Source organism: Mus pahari, chromosome 21, assembly GCF_900095145.1.
Source record: "Mus pahari chromosome 21, PAHARI_EIJ_v1.1, whole genome shotgun sequence".
NCBI classification, from domain to species: Eukaryota; Metazoa; Chordata; class Mammalia; order Rodentia; family Muridae; genus Mus; species Mus pahari.
The window spans coordinates 31643447-31659374 of NC_034610.1; the positions used below are offsets into that span (position 1 = coordinate 31643447).

Sequence of the window (15928 nt, forward strand, 5' to 3'; positions counted from 1 at the left end):
CTCCTCCTCCTCCTCCTCCTCCTCCTCCCTCTTCCTTTTCTTATCCTGACTGGTTTAGCCGGCTCAGTGTCCCAGGCTTCAGACACGGCTGGAACCTGCAAAGAGCACTAGATGACATTTGCAAACCCTTTCCCAGTTCCTTCCACTGCCCTGGCCTCACCCTGCTTGGCTGCTGGGCACGGTGGAGTGTATTAAGCTTGTACTGGGGTGTTCGCTCTGAGCCCTGGGTAGAAGCTCTAAGTGCCTTCACAGTCTCCTCTCTCTTCTTCTGTGTGTGTCACCCGTGAAAGACTCACTTTTGGTCATACTAGAATTTGAGAGTCTCCAAATCACAGGTATTTCATGATTCCTTGACCTCTACATACACTTCCTCTGGGTCACCCTGCCAGATAAAATAAATCCATTTCTTGCTGAGCAGAAATCTACATCCCCGGGCCTTTTATTCATCCTTTGCCTCCATCCTTTGTCTATGCCCCTTACAATGGTTACTGGGCTGCCATTCATTCCTGTGTTAAACTATGAATTGGTGGATCAGAAACTGAACTTTTGAAAACTTTTTTTTAAATTAGCACACAAATCATTAGGTTTCACTGTGACCTTTTCAAGGTCACGTGATTTTCTTTCTGTTGGTCCTCTGTCCCGCTTTTCTCCCCGAATCCTCTGCCCATCCCTCCCCCCATCCTTACAGTCCTTTGCTGGCACATGTACATGTGTGTTTTATTATTCACCCATACTCTTCACCTCCTTTTTCTGCTCTTGTTCTCTTATTTCTGGTTACATGACCTAGATCCAAACACACCTATACACCTTATATATACACACGCATGCATGCACACAACAATATATATAATATATATATGTATGTATGTATGTATATATAGAGAGATTATATATACATATCTACACATATATATGTATATACATATATACAGACATATATGTATATATAATGTATATATGTATATACATATACACACATATATGTATATATAATATGTATATATGTATATATAATCTCTTATATATTATATATACATATATATAATATATGTGATGTGTTTATAAAAAGATAAAGAGAGAAGCAGTTATGTTCTATGGATGTCTAGTGAGGTATGGGAGAAGCGGGTGCCTCCACAGGCCCCTGCTGAGGCATCCCTTCCCCTTGAGGGACCAGCCACCAGTATAGTATAGAGTAGAGTATTCGGGGCATGAGGATGGGAGTTAAGAGGGTAGTCGACGCAGAGAAAGGCAGGGAGAAAGGAGTACAGGAAAAGAGGCCGGTCATGAGCATGTGGAGAGAGAGGGGGAAGGGAATGGGGATAGAAGGGGGGAAGGGACAGAGTGGGAACAAGAAGGGAAGAGCAAGAGGGCAAGAGAGGGAGGAGGGGGCAAGCAACCTCTATCATATTGGGTCAGGCCTACCTGGCTGTTGCCAGGTAACTGTGGGGTGGAGCTTAGACAGAATGCTAACAATAAGTGTGTTTGCCATATATATATATATTGTATATGTGTATATAACATATATGTATGTATTTTATATATATATATATATATATATATATATATATATATATATATATATGTATATATGTAAAGCTAGGGTACATATTTGTGACAGAACATGCGATATTTGTCTTTCTGGGTCTGGGTTAACTTGCTTAATATATTTCCCAGAGCTGCCCATTTTCCTGTAAATTCTATGATTTCAGTAGAATGCAAACCTTAATCATAATAAGATTCAGAAGAAGAAAGGAAAACACCAGAAAAACAGCAACAACAAGAAACATTTCAGCTTCTTGAAGAAAACTGTCGTGTGTCTGGAAACTCCATTTGAATTAATATGCCCATAGTTTACACTGTAGACTCAGCCTTGCTCCACAAACAAGAAGACATTTCCATTTGTTTCCAATGTGTAGGATGTTTTTATTTATTGGCAAGGTGTCTTTTTTTTTTATAATAACATTTACTTTTTTAAAAAAAATTGTAGGTGACACAAAAAACTCTGACCCGCAAGTTCTTTTAGTGTCAGGTATATGAAATTCTTCTTTCATGTTTTCTCATTTGGTGCTTTGTCTCTGCCAACTGTTGTTATTGACTCCCACTGAGCCTAATTTAACCCAAAAGGTCCATCTGGAGACTGAGTTTCAGGCTAGCACACACCGGCCACAGACAGGCTGGGTTTGTTTTCATAACCTCGTGTATTTATTGACATACACCTATGTATGCAGGTGCCTTTGCAGCTATATAAGTAACATATAGCTTCACTGTAACAGGACAAGAATAGCCCAGGAAGCAGAGGAAACCAAAAGGGAATGCTAAAGATAGCCACAGCAAAGCTATCAGAGGAAACTGTATTCTGAGGACGATGATCCTGTAATAAAATATAATGTGGAGTGCATGCAGGTGGTGGTGGGGTACCTGGCAGGCCCATCCAAGGCATCCCGACCCAAGAAATCCCACTATGCAACAGACCTGGTACGCGGTTTATTTGGGGGAAAGAAGGAACCTGAAGATCTGGAGCAGGGGTAGGGGCAGACAAACAGGAATAGAGCCATGAGGACCGAGAAGTGTGTTCAGGCAGACAAGAACAGAGATTCCAGGAGAGAGAGAGAGAGACTGAGAGAGAGAGACAGAGAGACAGAGAGACAGAGAGACAGAGAGAGACAGAGACACAGAGAGAGACAGAGAGAGACAGAGACAGAGAGAGAGACAGAGACACACAGAGAGGGAGGGAGAGGGAGAGAGAGAAAGGGATAGAGGGGGAAAGTGAGCACTGGGGTGGCAAAGAGTCCTGTTTTCAAATAAACCTCCCAGTGTGTCACTCACACCAGCAGGTAACAGCCACAGGTGATGACTTTGCTAGGTCCCTGGGAGGAGTCTTATGGAATCGCCTGTAAGCAGCAGATCCCATTGCTCTCAGGTCATGTTTTCAAGCCAAGGATGTGACCAGGATGCTGATGTCCAGATACAGCCTCACTCTTACACCTTCAGCAGAGACACAGCACCATCAAACCTCCCAGAGCGCGTGCTCATCCATTCTTAGGAACCTCTTAACCATTACCATTCATACAAAGACCACCTTTCAGGAGAGGCCTGCACTGCTGACAATCTCTTTTCTACTCATAGACAATAGACATTGCTTCCTAAACTAAGCCCAAGTCTGAGGTCATAAGTTCATTCTGGATCTTTAATTTCTCAGGCAGAAAGCTTTTCTAAGGATAACTTTACACATACAGAAATAAGGATGTTTCAGGCCTCAGGATTAAATCTGAAAGTGTGTGATGAACCGGGGAGGGAGGGGGAAAATAACAGAACTTGGGGAAACTTCACAAGTTATTTCGCTAAAATAAGCTACAGCAATTTATAGAAAAGAAAAGCCGTGAAATCAGTCTCACAAAGGATCAAATTAACTGCTTTTGTTCTCTGCCTCCTCATGAAGACAGTAAGGAGTTTAAGTAAGTTTGTTTGGTGAAAGCATCTAAGGAGAGTAGACACAGAAAATAAAGGCATAATATTTTAGCGAGGCTACAGGGTATGAGCAAAGGAAACTGCATAGAAAGAAAGCCAAATTTTTTTAAATGTGTGCAGGGAGACGCGAAGGCATGGGCACTTTTAAGACAGGGATTTTCATTGGCAGGAGCTCACCAGTTTCATCCTGTCCTCTATCCTTCTCCTGGACCTCATCCCTTATAGTCTTCCTCAGAGCCTCCACCCTTCTGCAATCCACAAACCAAGCTTTCTTCAGCCTGCCCATCTACCTGTGTAGGTTGCTGTCCCCACCTCTTCCCTGTGGCTCAGTGCAAGTGTCCACCACAGAGAAGACCTGGACTCTAAGAAAAGGAGGTTCCTTCCTGCCATCACCCAGCCTTTAGCTGAATTTTCCTGTATATGTGTTCTCCACATGCTTCCATGCCCAGCTCCCTCATTAGAGTGGCAGCACCCTACAAGCCGAGCTAGTAAAACTGCCCCTCCATTGACAGCACCTAGTCCATCTGTGCTTACAGAGTAGTTCATCTCTGGGCTCACGTCTCTCAGTTCACCCTTTCTATCCATCCTAAACCACAGCAACTTAACTGTTGCTGCTGTGGGCAAGGCCACTGTGGGTCTTCTTCATGAACAAATCCCAAAGCTTCCTACCCAATCACTTTGCTATTTTAAGTTTTCATCTCTGTTTCTGCAGGGCTTCATATCATATAGGATATATAGTTAAGTACGTGCTATGTTTGAATATATTAAAAATAGTTTATTTTTACTAACCCAGACTGTTATATACCTTTTGTTTTGTTTTGTTTTGGTTTGGTTTTATCTTAAAGGAAAAACAAATAAAACAGGAAATCATGTCACTCAGGCTGGCCTCAAATTCCCTGTGTAGCTGAGGGTAGTCTTGAGCTCATGACTCTCCTGCCTCCAGGTCTCAAGTGCTATAATTGGAAGCATTAGCCACCATACCCTCTACTCTTTTAAGTTCTGGATACCTAACCTAGCACTACACTCCTTTCATCCTCTGTTTTGAAACTCTCTCTTCTTTTGCCATTTACAACATTGCCTGGCTTTTTCACAGAGGGGCATTTTACCAACCATTGTCTTCTTATGTCTTCTACAATGGTCTTTGGACAACACTAACCACTTATGATCATCAGAAGAGAGCCTGCCCAAGACAGTATTGTCACTTACCATTCACTGGCTGAGGACACTGAGTCGTATATCTTATTCTAACCTCTTGCTTAAGCGCTACAAAGGAACACATGCCCACCTCCAAGATGCATCTTTAGATTGGTAATGCAGTCTTACAGCACAGTACACTTGTCCCAGCTTGTCTTAGTTAGGGTTTACATTGCTGTGAAGAGACACCATGACCAAGACAACTCTTATAACGGACAGCATTTAATTGGGGCTGACTTCCAGTTATCATCAAGGCAGGAAGCATGGCGGCATCCAAGCAGTCATGGCACTTGGAGGAACTGACAGTTCTACGTCTTATTCTGAAGTCAAAAGGAAGAAGACTGGCTCCCATGTGGCTAAAGGGAGGGTCTCAAAGCCCACCCTCACAGTGACACACTTCTTCCAACAAGGTCACACCTACTCCAATAGGCTATGCCTCCTAACAGCTCCACTCCCTGGGCCAAGCATATTCAAACCACCACACAGTTCAAAGCCACTCTAGTCTAATAAACACCATCAGAGAATTACTTAATCAGTTGCCAGATTTTGGCATGTCTGCACTCTACCTTCCATTCTCCACTGGCTTTCCACAGCATCAAGAGAAACAAAAATGGATGGGATGGGGAAAGGGAACCCAGGGTGCTGTGCAGTAGCTTATACTGTTGCTGCTCTTTTCTGAGTCTTACAAACATAGGAGGCTTGCGAAAAAATGTCTCACATGCTCCAACCAAGATGTGCAGAAATTTGTTATTTCTTTATTTTGGTCTTTTTCCTAAGTTCCCAATTGCTCGTTAATAGGAAAAACACATTAAGCTAATGTTAAAGTCTGTTCAAAGCATAATACAGTCTAATCACTTAAAAAGATCATTTGAGGAGTGCCACCTCTCCCTCCCTTGGAAAAATAACCTCTGAGGAAGCTTCCCCTCCTCTGTTTTTTTTTTGTTTTTTTTTTTTGGAGAGGTCCAGGTATGTGGGAGGAAGGGATGTGATTGATGTATCTGCTGTCAAGGGAAGACACATGCTCTCAGATCTCAAAGTGTGGATCCAGAGTCCCCTGTCATGTCAGCTGTTGGTGGATCATATGACCTGGTCCCTTGGGCTTGGTCAAGACCAGAAGGTCTCCACAGCTGACTTCACCTCACTCTGGCTTCTCCCGGATGTTTTCTCTGCTGTTGTATCCTCGCTGTGCCTCAGTTCTCCCTGTGGTTGACACTGATTCTTTCCTACACTGAAGATAAACTTCAGGAAAATTTTCTTGCTACTATCTCTAGGGCTAGTCCCTGGGAAGGATGTGGTATTAGCTTTCTCCCTCTGGACCTCAGTGCTACTATCTTGCTGAACATAACTCTACTCTCCTAGGGAAAGGGAACTGACTCCTGTCTCTCCTCCTCTTTCTATTAGACATCTTCTTTCTCTCTTTTTCTTCTCATAATCTTTACTGTGACTAAAAGAGGTTTATTATTATTATTATTATTATTATTATTATTATTATTATTATTATTATCCTTCTCTTTTCCTCTCCATATGTATTGAAGGGCTGCCTCTCCGATGTAGAACTTCATAAGCTCACTTCTCTAAGCTAAGTTGGTGGCATGCTAAGAGACCAGTAAAAGGAACTGAGAGACTAAGTTCCCACCACAGCCTGGTGCACTTGATATAAATTAAAGCTGATAAGGTGAGTGCCTCATACTGTGCTAAGGAATTTTAGTTGAGCCTTTCAGCAACAAGAAGAGCTATTAACCATTAGAAACATGATTCACCTTACCTATAGAGATCCCATTGGCTGAAATATAAAGGGTGGATTAGACACAGTGCTTCCTAGATTCTGCATCCACAACACTAACGGGAAATGCTAAAATTCTACAACATGATTCAGGGACGGAAGAAATGCAAATCTGGAAGGCAGGAAACTAGTTGAGATGCAATTACAGTGACTCCTACAAAGGGTGACAACTATCCAAATATTATGTTTATTATTTTTAACTTACTATTTGTTATTAGGGAGAAATGAGTAGATTCTTGAAGAACCCTGTCTTCGTTACTTTTAACTGTCAACTTAGCACAGCTTAGTTACCTGAGAAGGTAGTTTCAATTGAGGGACTACTCAGATTAGATTGGTTTGTGGGTACATCTGTAGGGAGTTTTCTTCTTTGTTAATTGATGTAGAAGGGCTCAGTCCACTGTGGGCAGCACTATTAGCTAGGCAGATGATCCTAGGCTGTATAAAGAACAAACGAACAAACAAACAAACAAACAAAAAAACTGCATCTCTGCCTGTAGCAGATCCTCTGCCACAGGGCTCCATACCCAAATAGCGCCAGGAAGGAGCGAGCGTCCCAGAAATTCGGACAAGACTGTGAGTGAAGGTAGGACCACCACTGCCGCTCAGAGGAACCTGCCTGGAACCCTCAGGACACAGGAACCAAGAGGCTACCTGGGACAGGAGTCTTCCAGTCTCTGTCTGTGCCCAGAGATGATCCTGTGCCACAAAGTTACATACACAAATACAGCTAGGAGAGAGTTGGTCTCACAGGAGTGCCTACCCACCTGAGAGCACAGGTAAGACCACCACTTCTCTTCAAATTCCTGGCCCAACAGGGACACTCACAGAGCCATTAGGACACAGGAACCAAGGAACTGCTGGGGACAGGATCCTTCTGGTCTCTGTCTGCACCCAAGAGCTGATCCTGTACCACAGCTCTCCATAGCCAAATTGCCCCCAGAGAGAACTGGTCTCCCAGGAGTACTGACATACAGGCTTGCAGGAGGGACAAGTCAAAGTCACAGACAGCAAGACCAGATAACACCAGAGATAACCAGATGGTGAAAGGCAAGCTTAAGAACATAAACAACAGAAATCAAGATTATTTGGCATCATCGGAACCCAGTTCTCCCACCACAGTGAACCCTGGTTACCCCAACACATCAGAAAAACAAGACTCTGATGTAAAATCAGAGATAGAAGACCTTAAAGAGGAAACACAAAAATCCCTTAAAGAATTACAGGAAAACACAACCAAAAATGTGAAGGAACTGAATAAAATCATCCAGGATCTAAAAATGAAAATAGAAACAATAAAGAAATCACAAAGGGAAACAACACCGGAGATAGAAAACCTAGGAAAGAGATATAGATGTCATAGATGCAAGCATCACCAACAGAATACAAGAGACAGATGAAAGTATCTCAGGTGCGGAAGATACCATAGAAAACATTGACACAACAGTTAAAGAAAATGTGAAATGCAAAAAGTTCCTAACCCAAAACAATGAGGAAATCTAAGACACTATGAGAAGACCAAACCTAAGGATAATAGGTATAGAAGAGAGCAAAGATTACTAATTTAAAGGACCACTCAATATCTTCAAAAAAATTATAGAAGAAAACATCCCTAACCTAAAGAAAGAGATGTCTATGAACAACAGAACTCCAAATAGACTGGACCAGAAAAGAAATTCCTCCCATCACATAATAATCAAAACACCAAATGCACCAAACAAAGAAATAATATTAAAAGCAGTAAGGGAAAAAGGCCAAGTAACATGTAAATTCAGACCTGGCAGAATTACACCAGACTTCTCACCAGAGACTATGAAAGCTGGAAGATCCTGGGGAGATCTCATACAGACCCTAAGAGAACATAAATGCCAGACTAGACTACTATACCCAGCAAAACTCTCAATTACCTTAGACGGAGAAACCAAGATATTCCATGACAAAACCAAATTTACACAATATCTTTCCACAAATCCAGCTCTACAAAGGATAATAAATGGAAAACGTCAACACAAGGAGGGAAACTACACCCTAGAAAAAGCAAGAAAGTAATCTTCTTTCAACAAACCCAATAGAAGATGACCACACAAACATAAAAATAATATCAATAACAACAGGGATCCACAATCACTATTCCTTAACATCTCTTAAGATCAATAGACTCAATTCCTCAATAAAAAGACATAGACTAACAGACTGGATACGTAAACAGGACCCAGCATTTTGCTGCATACAGGAAACGCACCTCAGTGTCAATGACAAATACTACCTCAGAGTAAAGGGCTAGAAAACAATTTTCCAAGCAAATGGTCCCAAGAAACAAGCCGGAGTAGTCATTCTAATATCAGATAAAATTGACGTTCAACCAAAAGTCATAAAAAAAAATAGATAAGGAAGGACACTTCATACTCATCAAAGGACAAATCTACCAAGAAGAATTCTCAATTCTGAACATCTATGCTTCAAATGCAAGGCACCCAGAATTCTCAACTGAGGAATATCGAATGGCTGAGAAACACCTAAAGAAATGGTCAACATCCTTAGTCATCAGGGAAATGCAAATCAAAACAACCCTGAGATTGTACCTCACACCAGTCAGAATGGCTAAGATCAAAACTCAATTGACAGCAGATGCTGGCGAGGATGTGTAGAAAGAGAAACACTCCTTCATTGCTAGTGGGATTGCAAGTTGATACAACCACTCCGGAAATCAGTTTGGCGGTTCCTCAGAAAATTGAACATGGTACTACCTGAGGACCCAGCAATACCACTCCTGGGTAGATACCCAGAAGATACTCCAAATTGTAATAAGGACACATGCTCTACTGTGTTCATATCAGCCTTATTTATAATAGCCAGAACCTGGAAGGAACCCAGATATCCCTCAACAGAGGAATGATACAGAAAATGTGGTACATTTACACAATGGAGCACTATGCAACTATCAAAAACAATGAATTTATAAAACTTTTAGGCAAATAGATGGAACTAGAAAATATCATTGTGAGTGAGGTAACCCAGTCACAAAAGAACATACATGGTATGCACTCACTGATAAGCTCAGAATACCCAAGATACAATTCATAGACCATATGAAGATCAAGAAGGATGACCAAAGTGTGGACACTTCAGTCCTTCTTAGAATGGGGAACAAAATATCCATGGGAGGAGTTACAGAGACAAAGTATGGAGCAGAGACTGAAGGAAAGGGCATCCAGAGATTGCCCCACCTGGGTATCTATTCCATATATAGTCATCAAACCCAGACACTATTGTGGATGCCAACTAGTGCTTGATGACAGGAGCCTTATATAGCTGACTCCTGCGGGGCTTTACCAGTGCCTGGCAAATACAGAGATGGATGCTTTCAGCCAACTATTGGGCTGAGCACAGAGTCCTCAATGGAAGAAACCCATTAGAAAAAGACCCAAGGAGTTGAAAGAGTTTGCAGTCCCTTAGGAAGAGCAACAATATGAACCAACCAGTACCCCCAGAACTGCCAGGGACTAAACCACCAACCAAAGAGTATACATGGAAGGACCCATGGTTCCAGCTGTATATGTAGCAGATGATGGACTTTTTGGTCATCAATGGGAGGAGAGGACCTTGGTCCTGTGAAGGCTTGATACCCAGTGTAGGGGAATGCCAGGGCCAGGAAGCAGGAATGGGTTGGTTAGTGAGCAGGAGGACGAGGGAAGGGTTAGGGGGCTTTTGGAGGGGAAACCAGGAAAGGGATAGTATTTGAAATGTAAATAAAGAAAATATCTAATAAGAAGGAAATCTAAGATGCTGAAAAAGAAAGAAAAAAAATCAAGTTAAGCATAGGTTTATAAGCAAACCAGCAAATACCATTCCTCCTTGGTTTCTGCTTTAGGTTCCTGCTTGAGGTCTTGTCCTGATTTCCTTCAAGAACAGACTATTTTATAAGTTATTTTGTTCTTTAAGTTGCTTTTGGTCATGGTGTTTGTCACAGAAACAGAATGACAAGTGAACAGATACCAATTACATGGAAAGGGGGCATGTTGTTGAATTGAAAGTTGGATAAAAGGTTGAGCTAATTCATGAAGGCTTTTCCACAGCAATGGAGAAGAGGGTGATGTTCTTGCATATTTTGAAGTAGGAAAGACAATAGAAGGGAGCAGAGATGCTGCCAATACTACTGTCTAGAAGGTTTTCCTAAGTTAAGAAAATAACCTAGAGATCATATTAACAAATCTTTTACAGACAACAATAAACCTTACTTTTTTTCTTTTTCAAGGCAGAGATAGGATTTCCCTGTGTAGCCCTGGTTGTCCTGAAACTCACTCTGTAGACCAGTCTGGCCTTAAATTCAGAGATCTTCCTGCCTCTGCCTCCAGATTAAAGGTGTACAACACCACTCCCTGGCTAACAGTCCTTTCTTTTTATTGAGTATTTTGTATTTGTTAGAATTTATTTATTTTTTTAAAGATTTTATTTATTTATTATATGTAAGTACACTGTAGCTGTCTTCAGACACTCCAGAAGAGGGCGTCAGATCTTGTTACGGATGGTTATGAGCCACCATGTGGTTGCTGGGATTTGAACTCTGGACCTTCGGAAGAGCAGTCGGGTGCCCACTGAGCCATCTCACCAGCCCTTGTTAGAATTTATGATCTGATTATACTCCACCCCCAAAGAAAAACAGTTTATATATTAAGATTCTAACATCAAACATAATGAAAGAAAGAGAAGGAAGGAAGGAAATAGAGAGAAAGGAAGGAAGGAAGGAAGACAGAGGGAAGGAAGGAGAGAGGGAGGAAAAGAAGTAAGAGTAAGCTAGAAAACTCTCTCTTCTCTCTTTCCATATGCACACACTAAAAGGTCATGCAAGGACAGACAGAAGGCAGCCACCTATGGACCAGGATGCTGCATGTCCCAGCACTCTGATCCAAAACTGCCTTCTCAACCCCCGTCGTCTCCAAAACAGTGACAAGCAAGGATCTGGTTAACCACCATGTTTTGATCAGAGCCCAAGCAGACTAAAGTGTCAAGCAACCATCTAGTTAGACTCCAAATATCATCTCATTAACTCAAAGAAAACTAAGTGGTAGCTGCCAAGACCTAAGAGTGTGAAGGGAAACCCTAAGACATGAGGAGCTTGCCTGCCTGGGAAACTCTGAAATTCAGTCACGGAGCGGGGATACTTCAGCTCCTGACCTCTCTGGCCCCAAGTCCAGTTGTTCTGGAACACCCTGCTATGTCTAGGAAGAGAGTACTCTACATTAATTTTTCAGAAGTTACACGTCTATGAGTGTTTTATAGCTTCTCCAGTGGTTCCATTGCATTTCCAAAGTCAAGTTACCAGACAGTCAAGACTATGTCCAAGATTCTCTTTCACTTTCCTGTTTCTTCCCACGGCCCAGCCTCCCACTTAGAGTATAAATGATCTGGGAAGCAGTGAGACTATCAGTGTCTGTGGCCCATGAAAGCCCCACATTTTAACTGTGCTGTTCCACGTATACTTGTAACACCATCCTGGCATCCTTGCATTGATGTGCTGGCCTAACATAGCAACAATTTCTGATCATGTCTGTACCTGTTCTCAGGCAGATTATTATATTCCAATTCCATAAGCTATAGTTTGAATGATTTTTTTTTATCATTTTCATAATGTTATTCAATTGACCCCTTTACCTTTTCCCCCATCGTGGCAAAAGATCCAAGGTGGGTCAAATACCCAGCAAAGTTCAGATGATGCCATTCATATGCAAACTTGCCGTGCCCTAGCCCCGGGGTAGATGACTCTTTCCACTCATTAGGAAAATCACAGCCTTGTACCAGGGCTAAGATATGCTTGGAGATATGATTTCATTTTCAAACTATGACATTTCTGGTGTATTAAGCTTAAGTGTGTTAATAGTGTGTGCTGTTGGCATCAGTCAAGGCCAGCATTACCATCAGCCCTGTAAAATTCCTTAGATGCCTGAGCGCTATTAAGAGAGGTAAGTTGCTACGAGTTGGTTATTCAGGATGGATTAATGTGTAATCCCAAAGAACAGCAAACAGCTATGGAAAATATGAACTCAGCGTTATTAGAGGGGGAGGGGGAGGGGGAGGGAGGAAAGTCAGTTGAGTTAAGGAGAACTCAGAGCTGAGGCGTGGACCAGACCCATCTGAACAGGCACAGGACANAAGTCAATGCTTTGGTTATAAGAATATGCAACACTTCCGAATTCTTCAACCCTAACAAGAACCCCCCACGGCAGCCCAGTCCAACCCTCAGCCTACCAATATATCCAAAGTTTCTGTCTAAATGCTGAGAGAACAGACAGACATCCAAGAAGTCCTTACAGACGAAACTAACAACCCTCCCTACAACGATCAGTGTTTATTTCCTGGAGAAGAGACAGGATTTCACACTCATCTTCCTCTTCTGCTCTTTCTACATTCTTATCATGTTTAGAACACAACAAATCAGAGAGGTTGTGTAAGGTATATCCAGAAAGCAAATTAGAGGACTTTTTTTTTTTTTCAAATATATTCAAGTTGTGATTAGAAAACTCTGACAATATTCTAAGTCACTGAACATAGGTGGATTAAATGTTATAGAAATTGTACTGCAATAAAGATTTATTTATTTATTTATTTATTTATTTATTTATTCCGTTAGTTTTGGAGACAGGCTTTCTTTGTATAGCTTTCCTTGACTTCCCTGGAACTCATTCTGTAGGGCAGGCTGGCCTCAAACTCACAGGGATCTACCCGCCTCTGTTCCCCAAGTGCTGGAATAAAAGGCCTGCACCACCACTGCCAGCATAAAGCTTTATTTTTAAAGCTATGTAGGAGGTTAAAAACCTTAAACAGTTCTAGGACTCAGAACTGTATACACGAAGCTCAAACATGGATGACCAGATTACCGAATGTGAACAAAAGGATTCAAAAGCCTTGTGTGATTCATCCTAACTCCCAGGAGAGCACAGTCAGTCATCTCTATACTTTGACAATGTGATTCAAGACAGACATTTAGATTTGGAAGTCTGAACTCAAACAACAAATCGCGTCAGGTAAGCTGTTTCATACAATCCATCAGTTTTTAAAAAAAACATGGAATGAAGTGCTGGGGAGATAGGTTGGTATGTAAAGTTTGGGGCTGGGGTGGGGGTGGGGTAGAGGAGCCTCTGAACTGAAGTCTTCATATAGAACAACAAGCACTTTACATATCAAGCAATCTACCCATAAGCCCAGAGGTGGAACATCGTACACACACTCAAAGAATAACCTTAGAGCTCACTGGGCAAACAGTCTAACAGAAATGGCAAACCCTTGGTTGAATTAAGAAAGACTCATGAGGGCTGGTGAGATGGCTCAGTGGGTAAGAGCACCCGACTGCTCTTCCAAAGGTCCGGAGTTCAAATCCCAGCAACCACATGGTGGCTCATAACCATCTGTAACAAGATCTGACGCCCTCTTCTGGAGTGTCTGAAGACAGCTACAGTGTACTTACATATAATAAATAAATAAATCTTTAAAAAAAAAAAAGAAAGACTCATGAATAAGATGGACAATCATAAAAGACACCTTGGTCAACCTCTGACCTTTGTCTCCACACCTGCATGTGCGCACACACACACACACACACACACACACACACACACACACACAAATCCACCACACACACATAAGGAAAATATAAAATGAAGGGGCCTAAGTAACTTCATTTTAGCTGTGTGTCTGAAACAGCTGTCCAAGTAGCATTTTTGTGGTGAGGCTTTTTGCAAACAAGCTTAATGGAATGATATTTTCAGAGCTTTCTGTCCTTGCCAGCTGTCGGGGTTAAAGGGAAAGTATCTTGCAATTTGGAGACATGTCTAAACCAAAGCACCTATTTTATTCACATTTCTGAATCAGTCAGATTGCTGCCAGGAAGTGCTGGGCATCCAGGAAAATTCCAACCAGGTACCTGAAACCTGCAAGGATGCTTTTGTTTCAGTAACTTTGTGGCTACCACGAGGGGAAATGAGACACTGTAACAACATCCGGAGTCATCCAATTGTATCGCTGCATGGTCAGCTTTACTGTCACAGGAGATGACATCATTTTAAAAAATACTTTGCAGCTTAAGGGCCAAATGAAGTTGGAAATGACAGTCCGTACTATCCCTTGCTGTGGCTCACTGACATTTGTCTCTTAACACCCTGGGAAGGTGTAATTGTTTCTTTGTGGTCAGCTGACTTACTCTGTGGGTCCAAACCTCATCCCTTCTGCCCCCCCAACTCCCCAAGACATAAAAGCAAGAGAAGAAACCCTCAAAGCCCTCAATTAACAGACCAGTTGGCCTCCTGTTTGGCGGAAATCTCACTGAGGTGACCTCAAGTGACCCGGCCTCCAGCTGGTAGCACATTAGCCGTACATGAATTTAATCTGGTCCCAAGATCTCAGGCCTTCAGACTTGTCAGTTCTTAAACGGGTCTAATTGTACCAGTCTCTTCTGATTCACAAAAGGGACATACCCATGCATGTGATTTTTTCAACTAAAAGAATAAATCAGGAGAGAAGCCTGCCTGAAAAAAGGAAATACTCCAACAACTGTGCTGCAAGATGGATACTTGGATAATATCTACTAGGAAAACTCACTGTGCATACATGTCTCTTTTATATGTACACATATGAATATTCACATGTGTATTCATGTTTCCATACATATGTGTGGAGGAGGTCAACTTCAGGTATCATTCTTCATGCGATACCCACCTGGTTTTGTTTTGTTTTGTTTTGCTTTGTTTTGTTTTGTTTGTTTTTTTCAGCCCTGCTCACTGTGGCCATATTTATTTCATATATGTGGGTACACTGTCACTGTCTTCAGACACACCAGAAGAGGGCATCAGATGCCCATTACAGATGGTTGTGAGTTACCATGTGGTTGCTGGGAATTGAACTCAGCTCTGGAAGAGCAATCGGTGCTCTTAAACACTGAGCCATCTCTCCAACCCCCCAATTGGTTTTTAAATACAAGGTCTTTCACTCAAATATGAGGCTGAAAGATTAGTCTGTTGTGACTGACCAGGGAGCCCTGGAGATCTACCTGTCTCTCTTTCCCCAGTGCCAGGATTATAATTACATCATGTATCTAGGCTTTCACACGGGTTCTGTGGGTCGAACACAGGTCCTCCTGCTAATTTAGCAAGACTAAGCTATCTCCTGAGCCCCTAGAAGAACTCTCTTGATTACTAGTTTCCAAGTGAGATATCTATCAATATTCTCTCTGTCTCTGTCTCTGTCTCTCTCTGTGTCTGTCTGTCTGTCTGTCTGTCTCTCTCTCTCACACACACACACACAAATAAGGGAGAGAAAAGATGAAAGAGAGGCGGAGATGATAGATAAATAGAGATAGATAGATAGATAGATAGATAGATAGATAGATAGATAGATAGATGGATAGATAGATAGATGATAGATAGATAGATGGATAATACGTGTGTTCCTCCTATGCAATTCCATCAGAGTCCACCAAACACACTTGCAACCCTT

General features: G+C 41.9%; 1 pseudogene; it reads right to left on the reverse strand.

Moving 5' to 3' along the window:
• The window catches only part of LOC110337964, a 17641-nt pseudogene extending 5535 nt beyond the window's left edge, over positions 1-12106 (reverse strand).
• Between the last annotated feature and the right edge of the window lie 3822 nt (positions 12107-15928).